The sequence below is a fragment of the Nannospalax galili genome, unplaced genomic scaffold (genome assembly GCF_000622305.1).
Source record: "Nannospalax galili isolate Female #2095 unplaced genomic scaffold, S.galili_v1.0 scaffold146, whole genome shotgun sequence".
NCBI lineage: Eukaryota > Metazoa > Chordata > Mammalia > Rodentia > Spalacidae > Nannospalax > Nannospalax galili.
Window position 1 is genome coordinate 4,739,904 of NW_008357929.1, and position 23,043 is coordinate 4,762,946.

Sequence of the window (23,043 nt, forward strand, 5' to 3'; positions counted from 1 at the left end):
AGTCACGGGGTGCAGGCAGCAGCGGGGGCAGCGGGGAGAGCGCAGCCCTCGAGGAGCGTGTCCTGGCCGGGACGGTGGCCCTGCGCGGCGCGACCCGAGGGCGCACGGCAGGCGCGGCTGGAGGGCTCGGCGGGACGCCGGGGCTGGGGTCTCGCGGGCAGCGGGGCAGCGGCGGCTGCACCTCAGTCACTCACCATGCCCTGCTGCCGCTGCAGAGGCGGCGGCGAGGCGGGAGCGCAGCGGCCCGAGCGGGCGAGCGAGCCGGGCGCCGCCTGCACTAGTGCCGGAGCGTGTGCGAGAGGCGGCGAGGGAGACACACGCACTCACACACCCGCACACGCGGGAGCGTCGCGCGGGGAGGGCGGGAGGGAGCCCAGCCGCTCGCCGCCGCCCACGTCTCCACGCCTGGGCGCCCGGGTGGGGGACGACAAGACTCCTCTTTCCTTCCCCCACCCCCCTTCTCCAGGCACCCGAGGCTCCGCGTCACCAAAGCCCCGGACAGCAGTTAAAAACGTGGTGCACCCGGCGGGCAAAGAGGGGTTCCCTCCCCCGAACATGGCCAGAGTATCCCCTCTGGAGCCGGCTGGTGCAGGGTCAGACCGCCCCTGACAGTGCGCTTCCACCCTCCCAGAGCGTCCCACCTTACCTTAGCCGGGGTTGCGCGCTCCCAGAAAGGGAGTTAGGTTTCCGCAAGCCTTTGCCTCTCCCTAGTGGTGATGCTGGAAGCCAAGTTAAGAGGTCAAACCCATTGCTACAGGTTCCTAAACTGAGGCCAGGGTCAAGTGGCTCTAGGGAGACTATTGGGCCACCAAATGTGCTGAACTTAGGCTCCTTTCTCCTTCAGCGCGCACACGGGTGAGAGATAGCCCCAGCTCTGAGTGACATCTCAAATTTCCTCTTTCTTCAACTTTTTTCCAGAGTTGAAACTAGTAAGAACAACAACAAAAACCTATCCGCGTTTTTAAGATTTCTCTTGGAAATCCTGTGCTGAAATACCTGTTGTTTCTGGAGAAAGACGAATTGGGCGCTGTGGTGAAGGCGTTCCTTTCAGGTCTGCTGAGAAGAGTCTGACTTTCCAAGCTCTGAATCCACCCCAAGAGGGAGTCCCAGTCCCAGTTTGGTCTGTGCCCTCCCTGGAGTTGAGGGAGCAGGAGAAGCAGCCACAGCCAAGCCTCTGCCTGTGTTTCCTGAGTATTTTAGTGGAAGGCAGGAGACAGACTGTCAAAGTGACGGCAACGGAGAATTTTTCCCTGAAACTGTCCATCCAGTCCTGACTCAAGTGTGGCTCAAACCAAAGAAACAAATCCAGGAAAGACTGGCAGCAACGTAAAGGATGAATTGGAGCTGGAAACCAGATTCTAAGACACATGGGGACAGTCTTAGCCTAAGATGGAGAAGGGGTGCACCCACTCTGGCCCACTCTGCCAGGAAACCTCCCCTTGCTATCTCCATCCCCTCACTCTTGGCAATTCCTCCTATTCCCCCTGACTTCATCTCCTCTTAATGGTTCTGTTAAAAACATTTTTAGTGCCAACTCTGCCATGCACAGTAAGCGCTAAGATAAGGACTGAATAAGACAGTCCCTCTGCTAAGAAGTTCATTCCTTAAGGAGACAGTCAAATAATTTCTGCATGGCAGGATTTATGTCCATGACAAAGGTGGGCACAGAGTGTTCTAAGAGCAGAGGACAGGCATCTAGCCTAACCCCAGAGGGGAGCAGGAGGGGTCAAAGACGGTGCTCAGCGGGATAATAAACTACATGGTGAAGAATGTTTAATAGTTAGCAAAGCAAACATGAAGGTAAGGATGCTTCCAGCAGAGGGAAGAGCGAAAACGGGAAGAGATGAAGTGCTGAGGGTGTGTGAATTAGGTGTGCAGAATAGTAAGGCCCTTCGAGAAGCAACAGAAGGGTGACGTAACCCTGCCAAAGAACTTGAATGCATTTGATAATTGATGGGGAAATACTGATGGATTTTAATTAGGGGAAGACGACATCAGAATCACAGTTTTGTTGGCTCGCCTCATCTAATGGAATAGGGTACACTGAACTGGAGGCAGGAAAAACTCTTTGGGAGCCGTGCTGGTAATCCAGGGGTGAAATATGGAACTATAAAGTAGACTCTTGATAGTTGGTGACTATAGAGGAGATGGTATGCTTGGTCAGAAGAGCAGGTTCAGAACAGTTAGCAGTTATCATGCAGAAGTACCTTTGAGAGGTCTTCCTGACACTGCCCAGTACAGGAACGGAAAGCTCAGCAGAAAAAAAAATCTACTCAGTGCAATTTCTAAGCCATTCCCTCCATGTCCTCTTTGAGTTTCCACATCTCTTTCGTTATTCCAGAATTTTCATTTATGTATCTGGGAGCTCCCTTAGCAATAGGGAGATGAAATAATGTGGGAGGGATTCTAATGAAATTTGATCACTGAGAAAGGGGAATTGACTGGTTTATCAGACTCACCCCCACACCACCCTTCTGCCTCTCTGCAGGGCAAATGGGTTCTGAATTTCCGTGCTCTCATAGGGTGGCATCAACAGATAGGTAGAATGGGTAACACAGCAAGTTGAATAGGCTGTCCAAGGTTTCTACCCTGACTCATATTGCAGTACACTTTATCACTCTTTTTTATTAATACTTCCACGCCTTCCTGGTTCACTCTTTGAAGTTGACCAGTTTACTTGCCTCTATCATGCATCCTCCCCACCCTATCGCATTTTTCTTTTTGATTTCAGCATCAGTGTTGAAACATCCTTCATTTGTGGATTTGACTCATTAAAAAGCTCCAGAGAAGAAGCATCTTTTCTAAAACCTACACCAACTTCCCAAAGCCCTAAGGCTAAGGACAATTGTCCCAATCCCTAGCTCTAAAGGGTCTATTCAATTGTGCTGAGTGAACCATAATAGCCCTATTCTCTTTAAAATATTTTATTATTATTTTATGTGTATGAATATATTGCCTGCATGTATGTGAGTGCATCTGTGTCGTGCAATGCCAAGGACGTCAGAAGAAGGCATCAGATTCCCCTGGAACTGGAGTTATGGACAGTTGTTAGCCACCATGTGGGTGCTGGGAATCAAACCCAGGTCCTCTGCAAGAGTACGCAGTGTTCTTAACTGCTGAGCCAGCTCTCTAGCCCCAGTAATCCTATTCTCTTTAGCAATGATTGATTATAAATGTCCATGTGATCCATTTCTGGTTATTGTAAATAAAGTCTGTTGGGAGGAAAATGTCTCTGCTCTTAAAAATAGTGATAATTCCTCTCTTCTGAGTATTATTGCTCTGGATAGTTTCAAGTTGAAGTTGATATTCGGTGCGATAGTTGTTGGTGCTACTCACTAAGTTTCTCTACTCTGCCTTTCAGACCCATAGTAGAATTGCGATGCTTGGCCCACTTATGAATGAGAAGATAAGGTGAGGTGACTGGTATTGTTCAGCAAGCTGTGAACAGAATTGTGTGTGGTGTTTCTGAAGCAGAGCATCTAATTGCTGCTGCAAAACATTCCAGAGTCTTCATTTCCTTTTGACTTAGTGATCAGCAAGCTTCTGTGTAAGGGTGGTTTTGTCGGTCAGGGTCCTTACCTAAGCTCAGCACAGATAGCATGAACAATAAAACATATACTTTTGCTTTTTGAAGGCCACTAGAACTAAAGGATGCTTGTTTAGCATGCACTAGTTTTTCCTGGTTGATGCACTGAGGAAAATTAATGGAAGATTGGAACCATGCATGGAACTATGCTTAGAGCCCTCCCAACTCTGGTCTCCTAGCAATGTGAGACAAATTTTCTTTTGTTCAAACCTATCTGAATGCAGACGTTCTTTTAAATGTAGCCAAAAGCATTCCTAATAGATGAATCATATCTTGTCAGTCTTCATTCTGATTTTTCTCTAGGATTTCTAACAAACTAGGCAACTTTGTGCTGAATCTATCAGTTCTATGAGATTCAGTTCTCACCTTTACAAAATGGGATCGCTATTGCCTTTCCCCGTGAGTCTTTACCAAGGCCTCCAAGAATGAACTTGGCCCCAAAGCCCTGTGTGCTCTGGTCTCCAACTGTCCTTCTAAGCTCATCTCCCCCAACTCTGTCTTAACTCCCTCCCTCCAGGCACACTGGGACCTGCTTGGAGCCTTTGTATTTGCTGTGTTCTCTGCCTATACCCCCTTCTTCCAGACGTGCAGATTCTTTCTCCCATCCTGTAGGTTCTGCTTAAATATTACTGATGGAAATAGTACAATGACCCACCATCGCCAGGACCTCTTCCATCATGTTCTGTCAGTGCCTCCTCATGATAGATTTTCCATCACAGCATCACTGGTATGCATCCACTGAGGTATTTTAACCACTCTGTTCTCTTCCAGTTAGATTAGCTGCTCTTACTTGAGCTTTGTTGACTGCTATATTCTCAATGCCTACAACCATGCTGGGCCTTGGGTAGTCTGTGATGGATACCAAAAGACTCATCTCCAGCTGTCAGCTCCTCTGGAGTTTTTCTCAGCTTCAGAAGATCATCTCCCAAAGGAACATAGCCAGCCTTCTCCAAGGAACCCACATCTAGCTCCAGGTAAGAACTTTAGTCAGCTTGTTTTGTCTAAAGCCCCAGAGCTCCCTACATTCCATCTGCCCCGCCCCCTCCCTTTTCATTAGTGTTGTTCTCTTAAGACTAGCCTGCATGCCAAATTTTGTCTCCACATCTGCTTCAGAAGTTCTGGCCTTATACCACAGGCATTTAGAAATATGTGTTGGATGAATAAGTGAATGATTGAGTCTGAGTCCCCATTTCGTTTCTCTCAGTGGCATCCTTGTTAGTGATTGTATGGCTTTCTCTTTATCGTATCTAGACAAGTTTGAAATTATCTCCTAAGGCCACCAATTCTGATGTTAAATAGTTCTAATAGTCAGAAAATTGGAGTGCATTAGCTTTTGTTAATGTTGCTGATAGGCAAATCAATTTATCGGCTCATACCAAGCTTGCTGTTTCTAAAGTATTTTTCAAATTAGGATAATGTTTTGCATCCATGTGAAATGCTGCATAGATATTTTAGTTCATTTGGAAAAATTCAAGCCCGTTATTCCAGACTTTTAAGCATTTTGGAAGCTTCCCATGCACTAGACATCTCTTCGTGTAGAGGGCAGTTTTTCCTGCCTCCCAACATTGTTTTGCCTTCTGTCTAGCCACAGTCCCTAATCTTTAGCGTGGAGATTTGCTTTCCTCCAGCCTCACTGAAAGGAATCCACATGGAATTCTATGTGTCCCAAATTGAAGCAAACCACCTCTCAGTTAGCCTGGATATTCAGAGAAACCAGTGACAGAAACTCATGTTGTCAGATGGTCATGCAGGACTTGTGTGAGCAGGACAGGGAAAGAGGCACCCTCTTGTCTCTGCGATGGTACTGTGGTAAGCATCTCACCCTATGGAGAGAAATTCTAGTGCTAATGGTGTCCTCATGGGATTTAGTTATTTGTGTGTGTGCACATGTATGTGTCACAGTATGTCTGTGGAGATCAGATGACAATTTGTAGGAATCAGTTCTCTCTTTCTACCATATGGGTCCGAGGGATTAAACTCGAGTTGTCAGGCCTGCAGGCAAGAACCTTTACCAGCTGAGCTATCTTGCCTGCCCCATACTTTTATGCTACCTGAGAAAATATGTTCCTATTTTAAAATAGTTTCATCTATTTTAATGTGTATGACTGTGTTTCCTGCATGTGTGAAAGCATATCTGTGTGCCCACAGAGCTCAGAACGGGGCATTGGATACCCGGAACTGGAGTTACAGATGGTTGTTAGCCACCACGTGGGTGCTGGAAGCCAAACCTGGGTCCTCTGCAAGAGCAGTCAGTGCTCTTTACCACTGAGCCATCTCTCCAGCCCCAGCCAAGGGATCTTTCTTAAAACAACCAGTCTTATGGCTGATCAAACTAAGAGTTTAATCTAAAAGAAATAGTGTTGCCTTCCTCTGAGTGACCTAACATATCCTATGTAATAAATGAGCACTACAGCCTAGGGATAACAATAACAGGGTTGGTCGATATGTGGGGGACAGGACAAGTGAGTGCTCCTTCATAGCTGATGTCATCAGGCCACACCAATAGATTTAAGTGGAGGAGCTGCTGTTCACTAGAAACAATTGAAAGAAAGAACAGATACAAGTAAATTTATTGTTGGTGTGAAAACCCACATAAGGGTATAGCAAAGTCTGGGAAAGGATGTTCAGCCTGTGAAGACTGTCCCAGAGGATTAGTCAAGCTTAGAGACACAGTGTCCAAAGAGCATATCCATCTCAATCAAAGATTTGAACATTATCAGAAAAATATTATTCATTCTGGTAGACAAAATAATCTAGAGACAAGATGAAATGATCCAGGCAGTTATCAGCAGAAACAGCACAGTGCACAAGTTAGGGCAGGTAGCTGTCCTCTGCTCACAAGCATGACAGAACAAAGGCCTTGGTGTGGTAGTGGCAGAGAGTATTGGCAATGTGATGCCAGGAAGCTGAAATCAGGGACTAACCAGCAACAGTGCTCAAAAATTCAGGCAACTGAATCAATACTGGGAAGTGGATGGAAATTTTCAAGTTGCATATGTGTTACCTTGAGTGATTGTTAATAGTAGAGACTAGAGGAGCAGCTTGGGCACCAGAAGCCATTCTAGGTCTTAGTGATGTACTACAGACATAGAGTAGGCTAGCCCAACATATTGCTATGCTTTCTGTCTTAGAGATTCTGTATATGAAATCATGAGGAACAAGGAATGGAGTTTCAGAATACATGGGGAAAGCAGCTTTAAGGGGGCTGGAGAGGTGGGTTAGGAGTTAAGAGATGGCTGCTCTTGGAGAGGACCTGGGTTCAGTTCTCAGCACACACATGATGGCTAACAACTATCCGTAACTCCAGTTCCAGGGGATCTGATGCCCTCTTCTGACCTCCACAGGCATTGTACAACATAGGTACACTCACGTACATGCAGGCAATACACTCATATACATAAAAAACTAATAATAAATGAAATATTTTTTAAAAGAAGTTGGATGAGGGGATGAAACAGCACTCTTGTGGTAACTTTCTGATGGCCACACATCTTGTCTTACTCCTCTCAGCAAGAGTGGAGTCCATTTGTTCTCTTTTGAATCCAGAGCCCATCTCATAACTTGCTTTACCTCATAGAAGCTGACAGAAATGATATGCCAGGGATCTCTCCCTGAAGAGGCCTAGCAATCTACTTCTGCATTTTTGGAATCTAGCTACTCTGGAAGGAACTTGGATTACCCAGAATCCTGTTGATAAGATGCCACATGAAAAGAGATTCTAAAATTTGAGATACTAGCTTGAGCATTTCATTTCCAATTGCACTCCCAAGTGAATGCATCGCTGTTATCTGGATTATCTGGTTGAAGTAAAACCAGAAGAACCAGCCAGCTGAGCCCCAGTCAAGCCAGAATCACAAGAAGATAAATGCCAATAGGTGTTTTAAGTCATTAAGTGCTATGGCAGTTCATCACAAAACAATTATCAGCTAAATCAAATATCAGAGGCCAGACTCAAAGCAGAATGGATTAGGAGTAACTTCTGGCCACAGAGATATCTGAGGCCATTTTTGGTTTGCTGCTGTGTTATTTTCCTTGTGATGAATGAGAAAGCAGCACAAATTGAGAGCTTAAACAACTGAAATGTATTTGTTCACGGTTCAAGGAGTTAGCAGTTTCTGAGGGCAGGAAAGGCAGGATCCGTCCTGGCCTCTGTCCTTCGTCAAGCTTGCTGATGTGTTCATGTGGTACTACCTCTGTTTGTGTGTCTGTCTTCAAAACCTGCTCCTTTTTCTAAGAGCCTATTCACATTAGATAAGGGTCTAGTCTCCTGACTTCATTTTAACTTGACTGTATTTAGGAATATAGGGGTTAAGACTTTAATATATTAATGGGGGAAGGAAAGTCAGGGATACAATTGAACCCATGACACCTGCTAAGTGGAGTAATAATGTGGTTTATGCAAAACGCTAATACATTTTTTTTTATCTTTTTGAGACAGGGTCTCCCTGTAACCCCAGCTGGCCTATAACTCTGTGTGTAAACCAGGCTGGCCTCAATCTCATAGAGATTCACTTGCCTCTACCTCCCAAGTGTTGTGATTAAAGGCATGCACCACCATTCACAGCTAGTACAAATTTTTATACCAATACAGAAGAAAGGAAAAGAGGTCTAGTTAGTCATGATTTCTTACTGGAGACCTCAGAGAATGTCAACTTGGGTCAACCTGGGAATGATTAGCTTTATCCATGTCCTTTCCAAGACTCAACACAATTGCTCAGAGGAGATGAGGGAGATTTCATATCAGAAGCAGTGCAAAAGGCTTTTCCTGGTTTTCCCACTTAGCTAACAGAGCAATGGGAACATTGCATGAGGCATACTTAGAACTCAAATTGTGGCAACGCAAAGTTGAATGAGCACAGGGAAATCCACATTCTGTGGACTCTTTTTTTCTAAGCCAGACATGTAAAAGCAAGGATGACCTCAAATTATTCCTATAGCTAATCTTGCATGGGATTAACTCATCTCTGGTTCACTTATTTATTATTTATTTAGTCGTTTGATTACCATTTAACCAGTTACTGCTATGTGCTAGTCATTGGGTAGACCCTGAAAGATAAACACAAATAGATTATGCTTTCTGACCTACAATCCAGCACTCACCTTCTTGGAGCCTTCCTTCCTCCTATAACATCCTGTGAGGAAGAAGCATATTGCCTCCCTGAGAGCAGATCAAGAGTATCCTTTCTTCTGGCACCTTAGAGCATGGACATTCTCCATTATGTCACCAGCTATGGTATGAGAAAGAGGCCTTTGAAGATTTGAACCACTGTTGAGATTTGAACATTCGAACTGATGTTCTAGAAACTCAGTTAAATGGTCTAATATGAGGACCACATATTCACTCAATGTCTTGGCAAGTTTATAGAGAAACAGTCCTCCTTAAGGGGCTACTTTGCTATTGTGATCCTCTCGAACTCTCCAATGTGATTTTCTTCATATTGATGGAACATTAATAGAGAGTCATGCTGGTTAGAACTGATCCAGATATTTCTACTTAAGAATAAAGGGAAGTTAGCACCAAACCAGTAAAAGTTCTCCTAACGTGTGTGCGTGTGTGTGTGTGTAAATGAGTTCTGCATCTACAAACCTGTTTTGGGGCACAAGTCAGCTCATTTAGTTATGTGTTTCCTGGATGAGTTTGTAATGAACCATTTTCAACATGCACATTTAGCTGGGTCTGTAGAATATGATTTCTCTGCATAATATTGTAGCTCACTCCTGTTGCATACTATAACTACCCCCCTCCTGTGCCCACAGCAGACATCACTAATCAATTATAGAATCCTTTCCTGCTGAGACCAGTCATAGCCCCAGAAAGCTTTCCAACATACAAAGCTCCAAATAGTCAGCAGGCATTAACTATAGTTGGAATTAGCACAAAGAATAAATCCTATTTGCCTAACAGCTCAGTGAGAGACGGCAGTCAGAATAGTTCAAGCATGGTTCTATTATTTTATGTAGATATGGGTTTCAGAATTCTGTTCCAATTATGCAGCTTTATTGCCCCAAACTGAAACATTTATGAGCTGAAGGGGGCGAGCCTGCAAGGGGCACCAACATCAGGAGTTATTGTGCGCTTTTGACTAAAAGACATCAGTGGCTGGCAGCTAGGGGAGATACATACTGGGATTAGCTCTTCCTGAGAAAAGTCATACTGAACAGCATGCCACATGAATGCTGGAGAGACTGTCCATGCTGTCACCTCAGACACGCACGTAGAGACTCTGCATCTCATTGTCAGGCTTTCCCTTCGGCTGGAATTTATTGATGCTTTATTCAAAACCACCATGAATTAATCTACCAAAATATATTTCCTCATAAAAATAGGAGGCCTGTATGAGTGCATTACACATAAACGTGCTATTTTCTTTGCTTAAGATTCACATCAATCAGGGTCCACCTCTACAATGTGACTTTTTTTTATCTAGTGTCATTCGGTTCACCTTGGGCTCTGTTTCTGACTTCTGTGAAACACTCCACAGAGGCATTGTTAGTACAGAAAGTACATATAATTTTCAATGTGCTTTAATGTTCTTTAAAGAGAAAAAAGTGAGTTGGCTAATTGGATCTTACCTACTGATCTAATCTGTGTGGTTAGGCACAAATTGGCCATTAATATAGTCAAATGGACAATAGAAATTTTTGATTCGTTGTCAGGAAGTAGACACCAGCTAGCTGGACTGTCTGTTGGTTGAGTGCCAGGCTAAAGTTGAATCACTCAGTAGGCAAATATCATCATTACAATAACAGAGGTCACTGGGCTGAAAAGACCCAGTTTGTTATTGTCACCTATCATCAGACTTCACATTTGCTAATTGGATCCTGGATTTACTTCAGTGGACAGATGTCTAGTCTGATATGGTAAGCCTAGATCAAGCCTTTGAATAACATCATCTATGGTATGCCTGGATCGTGACGTTGAGCAACATCATCGTGGTGCTGAGGTAAGTTTCTCAAGAGTCAGGTACCAATTAAAAAGGGGTGGTTGATGCGAAAATATGGGCAAGGGTATTGCTGAATGCCCGAAGGACCATTTTTAAAAAAACTTTTGTTTGAGGATTAAACTTTCTAAGTTATTTTTGCAATTCCTCATTTCACTCTCGGTTTCTTCGCCATCCTCTACTGTCGCTCTGTGACTTCACACTCCAGTCTTGGAGAACAGGCGGTGAACTCTCTATAAATCTCTGTACCAGAAGGACTTTCCTACTGGCAAGAATACCACAGGCTGAAGAAGTCCATGGCCATACTGGGTGTGGTGATAGTGAAAGCAACAAGGTTGTAGAGAGTCCTAGATCAAAGGTTGAAACTGAGCCATGAATAAGCCTGAAATGTGTAGCACTGGAACTGAGCTCAGGCCACTCAGAGTGGGGAAAACTCAGTGAACGCACACATGGAAAATGAAGCAGAAGACTCATTTGGAATTAGGCAGTCAGCCCAGAGAGTTTACATGGAAGAAAGAGGTCAAGGCAGGGCAGTGAATTAAACTTAGCAGACAGGAAGACCTCAGAGCAGGAGAGATGATGATTCAATGTCCATATAGCAGCTGGGAATAAGGACATCTACAGAACTGACAGGTAGGGTAAAGCATTGTCACTGGGTCTAGTTACAGTGACAGTGACCCCGGCTAAGAAATGCCTTGCAAGATCTCAGCATAAGGAAATATTTACTGCAAACCATGGGTTCTCTGCCTTGCAGATAGAAATAACCAGAAGTATAGTTGTAGTGCTAGACATGTCCCCCAAGGCCAAGTATGAAGAAAGCCTGATCCAATGGCTTCTGCTTGCTGGCTGGGTTGACTGTACATACATTTCTCTACATTTTTTCCATCCCAAACCTTTCTGAAGTTGTACCTACCCCCGAGTGGACGTCACAAATACATATGATATGCTGGTTGCATAGTGCTATGACTGAAAGTTTGAACCTTGGCTGTTAGAGATTTTTACTGTCATTATACCCTTCCTCCCATTTTTTGGCTTGATAGCATCTCAAGATTTTTTTGTTTTTTGTTTTCTATCCACATTTCCATTTTTGTATGTGTCCCCCAGGGCATTTTAACACATTTAATTTCAGGATATGCAATTCTCACTAAGAGATACAGAAGAAAGAAAGCAGCAGAGGAATAAAGGAATTGATCTTAATTCTCATCTTCTAAGTTTTCAGTGCCCCATCTCAGAATTTCATTCCTTCTTGTTCTTTTGCTTTTATAGAAAGTACTTGGTGTAAAGCTGCATGTGTGCAAGTTTAGGAGACAGTTCATCAGCAAATCAAATGAATCCAAGAAGAAGAACATCTATGTGTACACACTATAATTGGTGTTAATTGTCAACCTGACAGAATCTAGCATCACCTGGGAGGGGGTTCTTGGGGCATGCATTTGGGGAGCATCTTGACAGCCTTAACTGTGGTGAGGAGACTCACTTGATGTGGGTATGGCCATTCCATGGTTGGGAAACTGGACCGTGTCCGTGGAAAAATGGAAGCCAACAGGAGCATGCGTTCATCTCTCTCCACTTCCTGACTATAGATGCAATGTGCCCAGCTAGCTCCTGCTGCCCTGCCTTCCTCACCATAATGAACTATACCCTGAAACTGTAAGAAAAAAACAAACCCTTCCTTCCTTAAGTTGTTTGCATCAGGGTCTTTTATCACAGCAGCATGAAAAGTTAATATGCACATATATACACATATATGTTCATATTCAGAGGACAAAAACCCTAAGAAGACTGGCATTCCTCCAGGCTACTGTTTGCTAGCTTGGTGACTACTCCATGACATGCTGTGGCTCAGTTTCCTTTGCTGTAAATAGAGAAGTTGTTATGCTTTGTAAGTGAATTATATACCCCACAGGCTCATGGTTGAAGACTTGGTTCCCAAGAAGTCAGTCATCGTGGATTGGGTCTTGAAGGTAATATCTACTTTGTCCTCTAGCCTAAGCTTTCTGCTTCCCTCCAGCTGCCACAGGCCCCACCACCATTAACTCCACTTTTCTTCCCCCATCGTTATGGACTAAAACTGTGAGCTAAAATAAATCTTAACCAATGAAGACAGTAGTACTGACTTGTGCATCAAGGCTTGCCTTGTACAGATTTAATGATATCCTGGATTTTTGAGAAAGAAGTTTAGAAGCTCAAAAGTTCAATAAAAATGTTAGGGGTTTTTTTGTTTGTTTGTTTCTGTTTTTGTTTTTTATTCTGTCTACTTTCTCAATTCCATCAAAGCAGAAGGGCAGGATCAAAAGTCAAAGCAAACCAGTTCTGGCAGCAAGGGACATGCCATTTTAGAAAGACAAAACATGTCCTCTATAACATTAAACTCTTACCCAATTCCTCATTAGCTTTGTGAACAAGTAGAAAGGGGACAGAAGCATTGTGGCAGTTATCCAGTTTATTAAATTAATTATCCAGATATTTGGACAAATGCAATTACAAACCCTTCCTTTTTTGTTCCTATCTGGACTCTCCACTCTCTTCTGGCACATAAACATTTCTAAGGGTACAATCCTTGTGTGAACAGCTGCCTTGTGGAGAACAACAGTTCTAAGAGGTTTCTTCAATTTGCTCTTTGTGATGCTGACTTTGTTACTGGCTCCTGTGACAGCCAGCTTCAACTGTTAAGGGTTGTGACCCAAATGGAACCCCCAAATGATGTTGGAATCTAAGGCCAGAATGATCCCAGCTAACTCATAAATAATGAGCCCAAGGAGCCAGGTCACACTTTATCACCAAGAGAGTAACACCTTTTAATTGGTTAACACAACAAATAGAGAGATGGCCGCTTTCTGAATCAGGCTTCTGATTTGCTCACCTATTAGGTGGGTTTGAGAAAACAAAACTCTTTCTTCACTTAATTTAGAAGCTGTGATTTTGATTGGGAAGTGGAGGGTCACATACAAAGATGCCAGAGAAAGCAAGTGAAACAGAAGGAGGCTTCAGGCTGATGAAAACTGAATTTATTAGGAAGTTCCCTTAAAAGTGTGTGTGTGTGTGTGTGTGTGTGTGTGTGTGTGTGTGTGTGTGTGTGTGTGTGTGTGTGTGTGTGTGTGTGTGTGTGTGTGTGTGTGTGTGTGTGTGTGTGTGTGTGTGTGTGTGTGTGTGTGTGTGTGTGTGTGTGTGTGTGTGTGTGTGTGTAACTGAATGAAAATAACTTCATCAGTTTAACATTAAGAGGAAAACTTCAATCTTATGAAAATCAAAGGAAGACTAGAAATCCCACTTCTTAGGATGCATGTGAAAGATATGGGTTTGTAGACTTTAATTCTGAAGAATGCAAATGTGCACTTCATGGAGTCCTTCCTCAAACTTGTTTCCTTGGTCCAGTTACCTTACTGCGTCAACAAGGCTGAACAAATAAATGGGGTAGCTGAAAATATTGCTTTCACTTCTAAAGGAAACCCCTGAAATTACAGGCATTAGAACAGTATTACATTTCAAAGTACAGCATGATCAAGGAGGTGACTGTGAACTTCTGGGCTCTGGTTACAATTTAAGAGTCTCTTTTGCAATTTGGACCCAGTTCCATACTGTAGCTGCTGTCCATGGTGGCAAGAAACAAAACTGACACATTATTATCAACTCCAGTCCATTCTTCATTCTGATTTCTTAGGTTCCTCCCAAGGTTCCTTCCAATTTCACAGTTCCATCCAGGCCTCTACATTTTGTTTAGTTGGTTCCTCTGGATTGTCACACTGTCTCAGACTTTGGAGATTTGTGATGATCTTAACAGATTTGAAGAGTACTGCTTGGGTTTTTGTAAAAGCTTCTACAGTTTGTGTTTGTCTGACAGTTTTCTCATAGTTAGACTGGGGTTACGAGGTTTGCAGAGGATGGCTATCAAGTGAAGCACTGCTCATACCAAGGGTACGTGCTGTTAATGGTGGTGTTAACCTTGACCATGCCAGGCAAGAGAGTGCTTGCTAGCTCTCTCCACTGTACTTATCCGTTTTCTTACCCTCCTGCTGTACGCTTTGGAAGTCACTGTGTATATCCCACACATGAGGTACGGGGGTGTATCTCCATACATCTTCTGAAGTATTTCATATTTTGTTTCTTCTTATCTACTTACATGTTTGATCATTAACTATGTCACTATGTCCTTGTGTTCCTCAAATTCTTGCAGCTTTGTCCATCGAGTGCTCTGTTAGCTGGCTCTTATTTTTATTTTTTATATGTATGAATGTTTGGCCTGCATATAGAGGGGTACCCATGAGTGCAATGCCCACAGAGGCCAGAAGAGGGTGTCAGAGCCCCTGGAACTGGGGTTACAGATGGTTGTTAGCCTCCATGTGGGTGCTGAGAACTGATCTGGGTCCTCTTAAGTGCTGAGCTATCTTTCTGTCCCTCTCATTGATTTTTGAGCACTTTCTTCCTCCTCAGAACTATAGAACCTTCCAGACCAGGGTCAGGTTTACCTGCTGTAGTTTTCATAGTAATCTCTCTCTCTCTCTCTCTCTCTCTCTCTCCTTTTGATCCCCAGCTGGGCTGAAACTCACTATGGAGACCAGGCTGGCCTCAATCGCAACAGAGATCCACCTGTCTCTGCCTCCTAAGTGCTAGGATTAAAGATGTGCTCCAGCACACCCAGCCTCTATTTTTTTTTTAATGCCCATTTTTCTTTTACCACTTTCTCCCTATCCCTCCATATCATATTAGGAACTCAGTTATTTCCCCCTGGTTCTTTAGTAATCTCTTGAGTGCTTTCAAAGTCTGCCTCACAGATGCCTGTAGAGTGGACACACTTCGTCACACTGAGTCAGTTCTTTCACATCTCTCACTTTTTCACTGCTACTGCAATCTACATGTTTTACTCCCTGAACCAATGAATGTCAATAATAAATCACAAAGAAAAGTATATCATGGGTGTGAAGAGAAGGGAGCTCAAACTATCTCTGGAGTGACATATTATTTTTAATTAATGCTGCTCCCATTTTCTCACTTTTCCAGACACATTAATGCAACAAGAATCATGTCGGCATCTGTGGAAGCAAATGGAGAGAACAGCAGTTAAAGGGAGGGGGTGCATGCCCCCACCCCCAGTCTGGTACACTCGGGAGCAGTTCACAATGCACATGCGGATCATCAAATCATGGAAACCGAGAGTTGGAGCCCTTACTGCTGCAGGGACATATTTCCGTGACTGGCAGTGATTCTTATTTTCCATCACTCTGGGAGACTTTGAAGAAGACTCTTTGCTGATTGATTCCCTGCAATCCCACACTAGGCCAGAATACAGGGAGCACAGGATGAACCAAATAGTGCTCCATACCCAAGCTCTGCTTCTCTTCCAGAGAGACAGGCTACAAAGGACAAATCCCCTCTGTTTGTACTTCAACTCAGCCCTTCCTTCTTCACCTGCATCTCTTTGGAATATTGTCTCTCTTCTGCCCTTAAGAAAACAAGACATTTGCTTTCAGTTTGACTCAGCCAATAGTTCTTGAAGGCCAAGTACTTGTCAGCATCTATGGTTAGCACTGGAGATACTTCAAGAGACAATTTACAGCTTCAGGACAATCCCAAAACAACAGCAGACTATGCATTATTGGTAATCTGCAGAATGATATGTATTTGCTGTGTTATTTGGATAGACTCTGGCTTGTTTATCTTTTAGAACTGACTCTGGTGGCACATGCCTGTCATCTCAGCAGTTGGGAGGCAAAAGCAGGAGGATTATAAATTCAAGGCCAGTCTGAGTTACACAGTGATTTCAAGGTCATCTTGGGCTACACAGAAGTTCAAGATCAGCCTATGCTATGTAGGAAGATCTTGCTTGTCTCAACAAAACAACAAAATATTTATCTTTTGTTTAGACATGTTATTCATTTATTACCTCTTAATTTCACAAACAATATAGGTGGATCTCTATGAGTTCAGAGCCAACCTGTCTACATAGCGAGTTCCAGGCCAGCTGGGACAACAGGGAGATCCTGTCTCAAAAGGAACAAACAAACAAAGAAAAAAAAACAAAAAAAGAAAAAGAAAACATTGCAAATGTAGACGAAGATTAAATGAGCATACTATCCTCTACTCTCTACCCTAAACCCATCAAGGCCCCTCTCCTTCCCAAATCCTGAGGCAAATGCTGTTTTGAGGGTTTTTTTTTTAGTCTGTCTTCCTAGTTAAAAGTCATATTACAGAATAGATTCTCAATTTTCAGGGCTGCCTAATTCAAAACAGTATAGCCGACAGTCACTGCCTTGCTTTGTCCTTCTTCCCTTCTCATCTGCCTGTCACTGAGCCGGCCAGAGTTGGTGATAAAATTCCAGGCAGTGCTTAGAATGTTGATGAGCCAAGGTGGTTCATGTTAAAATGGAATCATTGGCAATTTAGAGAAAGGCCGAGGCTGGACGGAGCATGTAAAAGTCCTCACTAATTAATCTAGACTAGATCAGGTCAAGGGAATCAGACCCCAGAAATGAGCAAGGATGTAAGCATCACCAAAAGAAGTCGTTGGGAGATGAGTGCAAAACTGAGGACAACATTCAAGCTGAAGTTTGGGCTCGGACAAGGAAGACCCTGGTTCTTAGCCCTGGTGACATTCCTGAAAGAAAGGGCAGGCTGGACAACTGGCAGCTGAGTGCATCATGATCAAAAGACAGCATTTCTTACAAAGCAGTTCTTCTAAGAGCTGCTGCTGTGGGTATTTCTGTTGACCTTTGTGACAGCACAACCCAGAAGCCACTGTTGTAGCCCTGAAAGACTTGAAGCTTTCCTTCCATAGTGCTCTTCAAGGTTTTCTGTATTGGTATCAGAGATTCCTGGAGGACTCAGCAGGTTGGAGAAGGGGAGTGTTTATTTGCCAGAGGGAGCTCGTCCTTTCCTGGAAAACCTGGAGAAGATTTTTATTTTAAGCTTTCATGTTATTTTCTTGTTTGTCCTATGCACGTGCCCTTCTCCCTCATAGACTCAGAGCATTAATCCCTGGGGATGAGATGGGGCTGGTTTGATAGGGAGCTAGGGAGCGAAAGCATAAAGTCTGTTTTGATAGGGAAGTAGAGAAGAACTTCTGACCTTCAAAATCGTGCACTGTGTACACAACAGGGTGGAGAGCCAGGCATTGTGGGAAAGGAGCCCAGTCCTAATTCCTCAGCTCCCTTTTCATGGATCCTGGGAAATGCACAGCCCATAAAGCACTAAGTGCAGGAGGCCTGAGCAAAAGGAAAGACCTTAAAGCAAGTCTCACCTGAGTGTGGGGTAGTTGAAGGCAGAGACAAGGGAAATGGAGGACGAGGAAAGAGAAGAGATGACTAAAAACATGCAATCCTATTCCACCTTCCAGGACATATCAATCTATTGTTAAAAGTTAACAGAGGCATGACAAAACTTCACGATGTTTGGAGGCAAGTGTTTATGGGAATAGAAATGCAGAAAAGACATTATCAGACTGACTACCAAAACAGAATCGTTACAGTTTGTCTATGCTAAAGGTAGAGCAGTTTGTTAGCTGTCTCTGATTAGTTGAGTTTAAGTTATATTTTCTTTAATATTAACATTTATGGGAAAAAGCCAAAGTTAAGTTTTGCTTGTTTTCAAATCAAGCAAAGTTTAAGTCACCTTTGAGGTCTAAATGGTTTTGTATGCTGAGAGATTCTTCCTGCCTGGTGTCCATTTTTTTTCACTTTACTAGTATCTAACTATATGCCCATATACACAGTATAAATAGATGAGAGAGAGAGAGAGAGAGAAAGAGAGAGAGAGAGAGAGAGAGAGAGAGAGAGAGAGAGAGAGAGAGAGAACATAGTTACGATGTGCATGTTATAACACTCTGCAATAGGAGGCATCCATGTGATTAGGCAGTGGAGGCTTTGACTGGTCCTGTGCAAGTCTGACTTGCTCACCTGAGCTGCCGAGAGAGAGAGAGAGAGAGAGAGAGAGAGAGAGAGAGAGAGAGAGAGAGAGAGAGAGAGAACATAGTTACGATGTGCATGTTATAACACTCTGCAATAGGAGGCATCCATGTGATTAGGCAGTGGAGGCTTTGACTGGTCCTGTGCAAGTCTGACTTGCTCACCTGAGCTGCCTTACATTCTTTCTTTGATGGAAGCCATTTAGTTCCCTTATATACACTGCAAGGAAAGTGTGACCACACAGCAGATACTGAGAGGTGGAAAGTTTGGGTATGGGAGGGGCAGAGGGAGGACATATCAAAGACAGTAGACAGCATATCCCCAACCAGGACAGAAAGGCCAGATTACTGGAGATGGACTCTGGGTCCTGAACCAGGCAAGAAAGAGAAGTCCAGAGAGTTGCAACCTCAAGCATCAGCATGAAACACTAGTAATGAATCTGGTGAGAGGCTCGTACCCACTAAGCCATCACATCCACTAAGAGGCAACCCAGGGCTAAGGCTCCCTTCCTTCTATCCAGAAGGTCCCTTAAGCCTGGTCTACCAGGACAACATCTGGAGAGAACAAGGAGATAAGGAAAGGAATTACAAAACCTAGATCTCTGAGAGATTCTAAAAGCTGCAGCAACCATTAAAGGGTGGACTGAATTTTAAATTTGCTTGACAAAGTCATAATTCCACTTTTCCCCAGTTACTCCCAGTGCTGCTTAGAGGAAGGACAGAATGGCACCGGACAATGAAGAAACTGCATTTTTTCTCCAACGCCTCAGTTGCCATATGATGAGGTTGGTCATTTCATCATGCCGGAACTGAAAAATGTCTTATATTGCGCTTAAGAAGAGTCTAGCATGCCCTGGAAGGGTGTTTTATTTCCTTGGGGAGTGGAGGGACAAAAGAGGGACTCTGCCAGTTCTGCCAGCACTAAAGAGAACACGGGATCAGATCTTCAAGTCCCACGAGCTGCTGTCTTATGTGATTTCCTGGGGCTGCTCTAGAGTACATCATTTGTAGAGGCCCGGGATACACTTCATCTTAGTTGACTGGGCTTGCCCTCCCATTCTACAGGCAAGGGGCCAAGGTGAGAGAAGTAAGCCTCACAGTGGGTGTGGATAGGAACCCCCAGCACTGAGAACCACTCCATCCCTGGTTAGTGCAGCATCCTCCACTCCTGAGCACCATGGAACCTCTCTGCACTCAAGCCCAAGGAACATGCTGTGGGTTCTGGAGCAAACACAGCCACCTCTAGTGCTTAGACTTTTCTCTCTCTCACAGAAGCAGCGTCAAAGGACCTTTGCTTGGTCTTCCTTGCATTTTCTATCTATGCCACCTTGCAAATGCACAGGGAATCACACTTCCCTCATACATCTGCCTTCAGGAAGAAGGAGCTGCAGAGGGTCCTGGCTCCTTCTCTGAGAGCACTATACTCCTTGGGTGTTCACCAGGCTCACATTCTGAACAACTCTTTCTGTGTATTGAGTGCTTCAACTCTGCAGGGTGGCTCTGTCAGCAGCCAGGCCCTCAAATCTCTCTTTGGCATTGTAGAAGGAGAAAGAGAGAGCACCTCCTTCCTTTCAACAAGGCTCCTGCAGAGCTACTGCTGGTAATGGAGACGAAAGGAGACTGAGATGGCTCACAGCGGAAGCTGCTGCCGCTCCTGCCTTCCTTTCATGATCTGCCAAGGAGGCAGGATGCTTCTGCCTGAGCTAACTTGATAATCACAGGGCACAAGAGGGGAGAGTCCTGCTCTGAGAAGCTGCCTCCTGCACAGCCTTCCCAGATCCCAGGCTTGGGAAAGAAAGGACTCCAGAGGCTAGGCTTCTTCTCAAGGCAACAGCCAGCTCAAATCATTCTGGAAACAAAAAGAGCACTGCTGGGCTCTGATCACAGGCTCCCAGTTCTGGAGATAGCAGATGGGCTCAAAGCTTCACTGGAGTCTCTAGACAGCATGAAGGATGGAAGACCATCCTGGTTCCACATAATGTTCTTTGCAATAATTACACTTTTAAATCACAGATGAAAGTTGTGTGTGTTCACTTTGTGAATCTCAAAACGTAGTCCCTTTTTACCTATAGCAGCTGAAGTTGAAATAGGCCATCAGGATGGTCCATGTTTGCCACATCACATCATCAAAACTTTGATGGGGGACTGGAGAGGTTTCTCAGTAGTTAAGTGCTCTTGTTACTCTTACAGAGGACCCACATTGGGCAGCTCAGGGCCATTTGTAGCTCCATTTCCAGGGAATCTCATGCCTTCTTCTGGCCTCCTTGGGTACCCTACACACAAATGCAAGGATACACAGAAATAAAAATAAAATCTTTAAAAAAATGGAAGAGTTTGAGCACTATCTAAAAGGAGGTTGGAAGAACTGTGTGGAGGCAAAGGAGGGAAAGATACCGTTGGTTGGAGAATTGGGAAAACCTTCCACTTGTAAGTGATAAACTAACAAGAAAGTTGTATGATTCCAGATTATAGCCCACTGGCCAAATTCAGACAGAGAAATGTTCTCACTCCAGGGGAGCAAAAGGGGCTGGAGCCAAGAGCCTTTCACCTGTGTTCTTCGCCCTGTTTAAGTAAATCACTTCACTTTTCTGATACAAGTTTCAGTATCTTTAGTCTTTTAAATGAATATGTTTCTAATCCAATGTTCTGTTTCTATAGTTACTTTTCCTATGGACACATTTGAAAAGTACATATGAACATTATATATACTATATTCCTTGCCACCTCCTCCCCAGATGGCGAACTTGGATAAGTTGGACCTTGTACTAGTTAGGTTTTGTTAACTTGACAAGCTAGATTCACCTGGGAAGAAGGAACCTCAACAGAGGAATTTCTTCCATTAGTCTGCCCTGTGGGCCTGACTGTGAGGTATTTTCTTAATTGCTGATTGATGCAGGAGGACCCAGCCCACTGTGGGTGGTGCTATCCCTCGTCAGGTGAGCCTGGGCTGTATACCTGTATAAGAATGTAGCTGAGTAAACCAGGGGAGCAAGCTGGTAAGCAGCATCCTCAGTGGTCTCTGCTTTAGTTCTTCCCTCTGGGTTCCTATCTTGAGCTCCCGTCCTAGCTTCCCTGACGGAAGGACTATACCATAAGCCGAAATAAGCCCTTTCCTCCCAAAGTTGTTTTTGGTCAGTTTTATCACAGCAAAAAAAGCAAGTAGGACAGACCTCATAAAAATTAACTTGTTCTCTGTATAAATAACTGTTAAGAGATTGACATGAAAAGCTACAGATTAGAAGAATAGGTTTGCAAACTGTGTGTCTAATCAAAGGCTCTGTATATCTAAAATGCATAAAGAACATTCAAGATGGAACAGTTAAAAAACAAAACAGTAAAAGGAGTAGGTACTACATATAAACAACTACCTCATTAAAGGGAATATAAAGATGGAAAACGGCATATGAAAATATATTAAACAGCATTAGTCACCAGGGAAGTGAAAGTCAAACCACAGTGGGATGTCAGTCCCCTCAAATCAGGACTGCAGAAACAGAGGGGAGTGGCCACACTGACCCAGGAGGAGGCACAGGTGTTGGATCCCTCTTGTACTGTGAATGAGGCAGTCATTCTGGAAAAAGTTGGGACTTTCCTAGAAAAGTAACCACATGACTAGCAACTGCACTCTCAGACATCCATCCCAGGGGGATATGGACTTAGGGTCACACATTTGAACATGAACATTCACAGTAGCTTTAAAGAGGAAAACTATATACCCATGCCTTTGGTGTGACTTTTGTGTGTATCCAGTATTGTTTCATAACTATTTTATACTTTAGGACACCTTATAGTAATTTTTATAATGGATACTTGATAAGGGCTATACTGAAAGAGGAATTAAGACTAAAGTGGGGGAGCACAAAGGCTACAGGAGTCATCTTGAGAAATGATTGCTACAGTTATAGTAAAACATCTGTTTGCAGTTATCTTGTTTGCTAGAGGCTTGCAAAATCTTGATTCACAAAGGATGTTCTAACCTCAGTCCTGTGCATCTGCTTCAGTAAGCATGCTTGACTCCTTAACCACAGAAGGAAGTTCCTCTAGGTAGTCTTAGGACATATAAGCATCTGACCTGCTAATAACATAGACTGTAATTCAGATCCACCAATTCTGTAGCAGTTGAGAAATGATTTCAGTAAAATAAAAACCATAAGTCCCCAGGACTTGAGACCCAGTACTTCAGAGTACTAGCTCTTCTGGGTCCTCTGGCATAAATAAATAAGCATGAGTTCTCCAACTCTCTGTGTAGTGCTTATTTCCTTGCTGAACACGATTTTCTACAGCAGCTTCACCTGTAAAAACCCACAATTTGAAAGAAAAAGAAGTCTTTCCATGATGAATGGTTAAGCAGTGGCATAGTTGCATCATAGAATACAATTCAGCAATAGAAAGAAATAAACATGATATAAAAGAAGTTGGATGGATCTTAAACTCTGAAAGTTACATGCTTCATGTATCAGTCAGTTTCTCCTTACTACAACAAAGTACCTGAGACAATTCACCTGTAGACAAAAGTTTGTTAAACTCACAGTTTGGAGGTTTGAATCTGAGTTTGGGCAGCCCACAGGTTTGATAAAGGCAGTAGACAGTAGTGAGGGGAGCACCCACTTGGCTGAATG

The 23,043-nt window shown here is 43.7% G+C and overlaps 1 long non-coding RNA gene across 1 annotated transcript; it reads left to right on the forward strand.

Moving 5' to 3' along the window:
- The first annotated feature begins 921 nt into the window (after window positions 1-921).
- LOC103752058 lies at window positions 922-15,598 on the forward strand. The gene is made up of 3 exons (XR_608053.2): window positions 922-1,800; window positions 4,358-4,560; window positions 15,526-15,598. It is a non-coding gene; the product is annotated as an uncharacterized LOC103752058 (long non-coding RNA).
- Window positions 15,599-23,043: the final 7,445 nt, after the last annotated feature.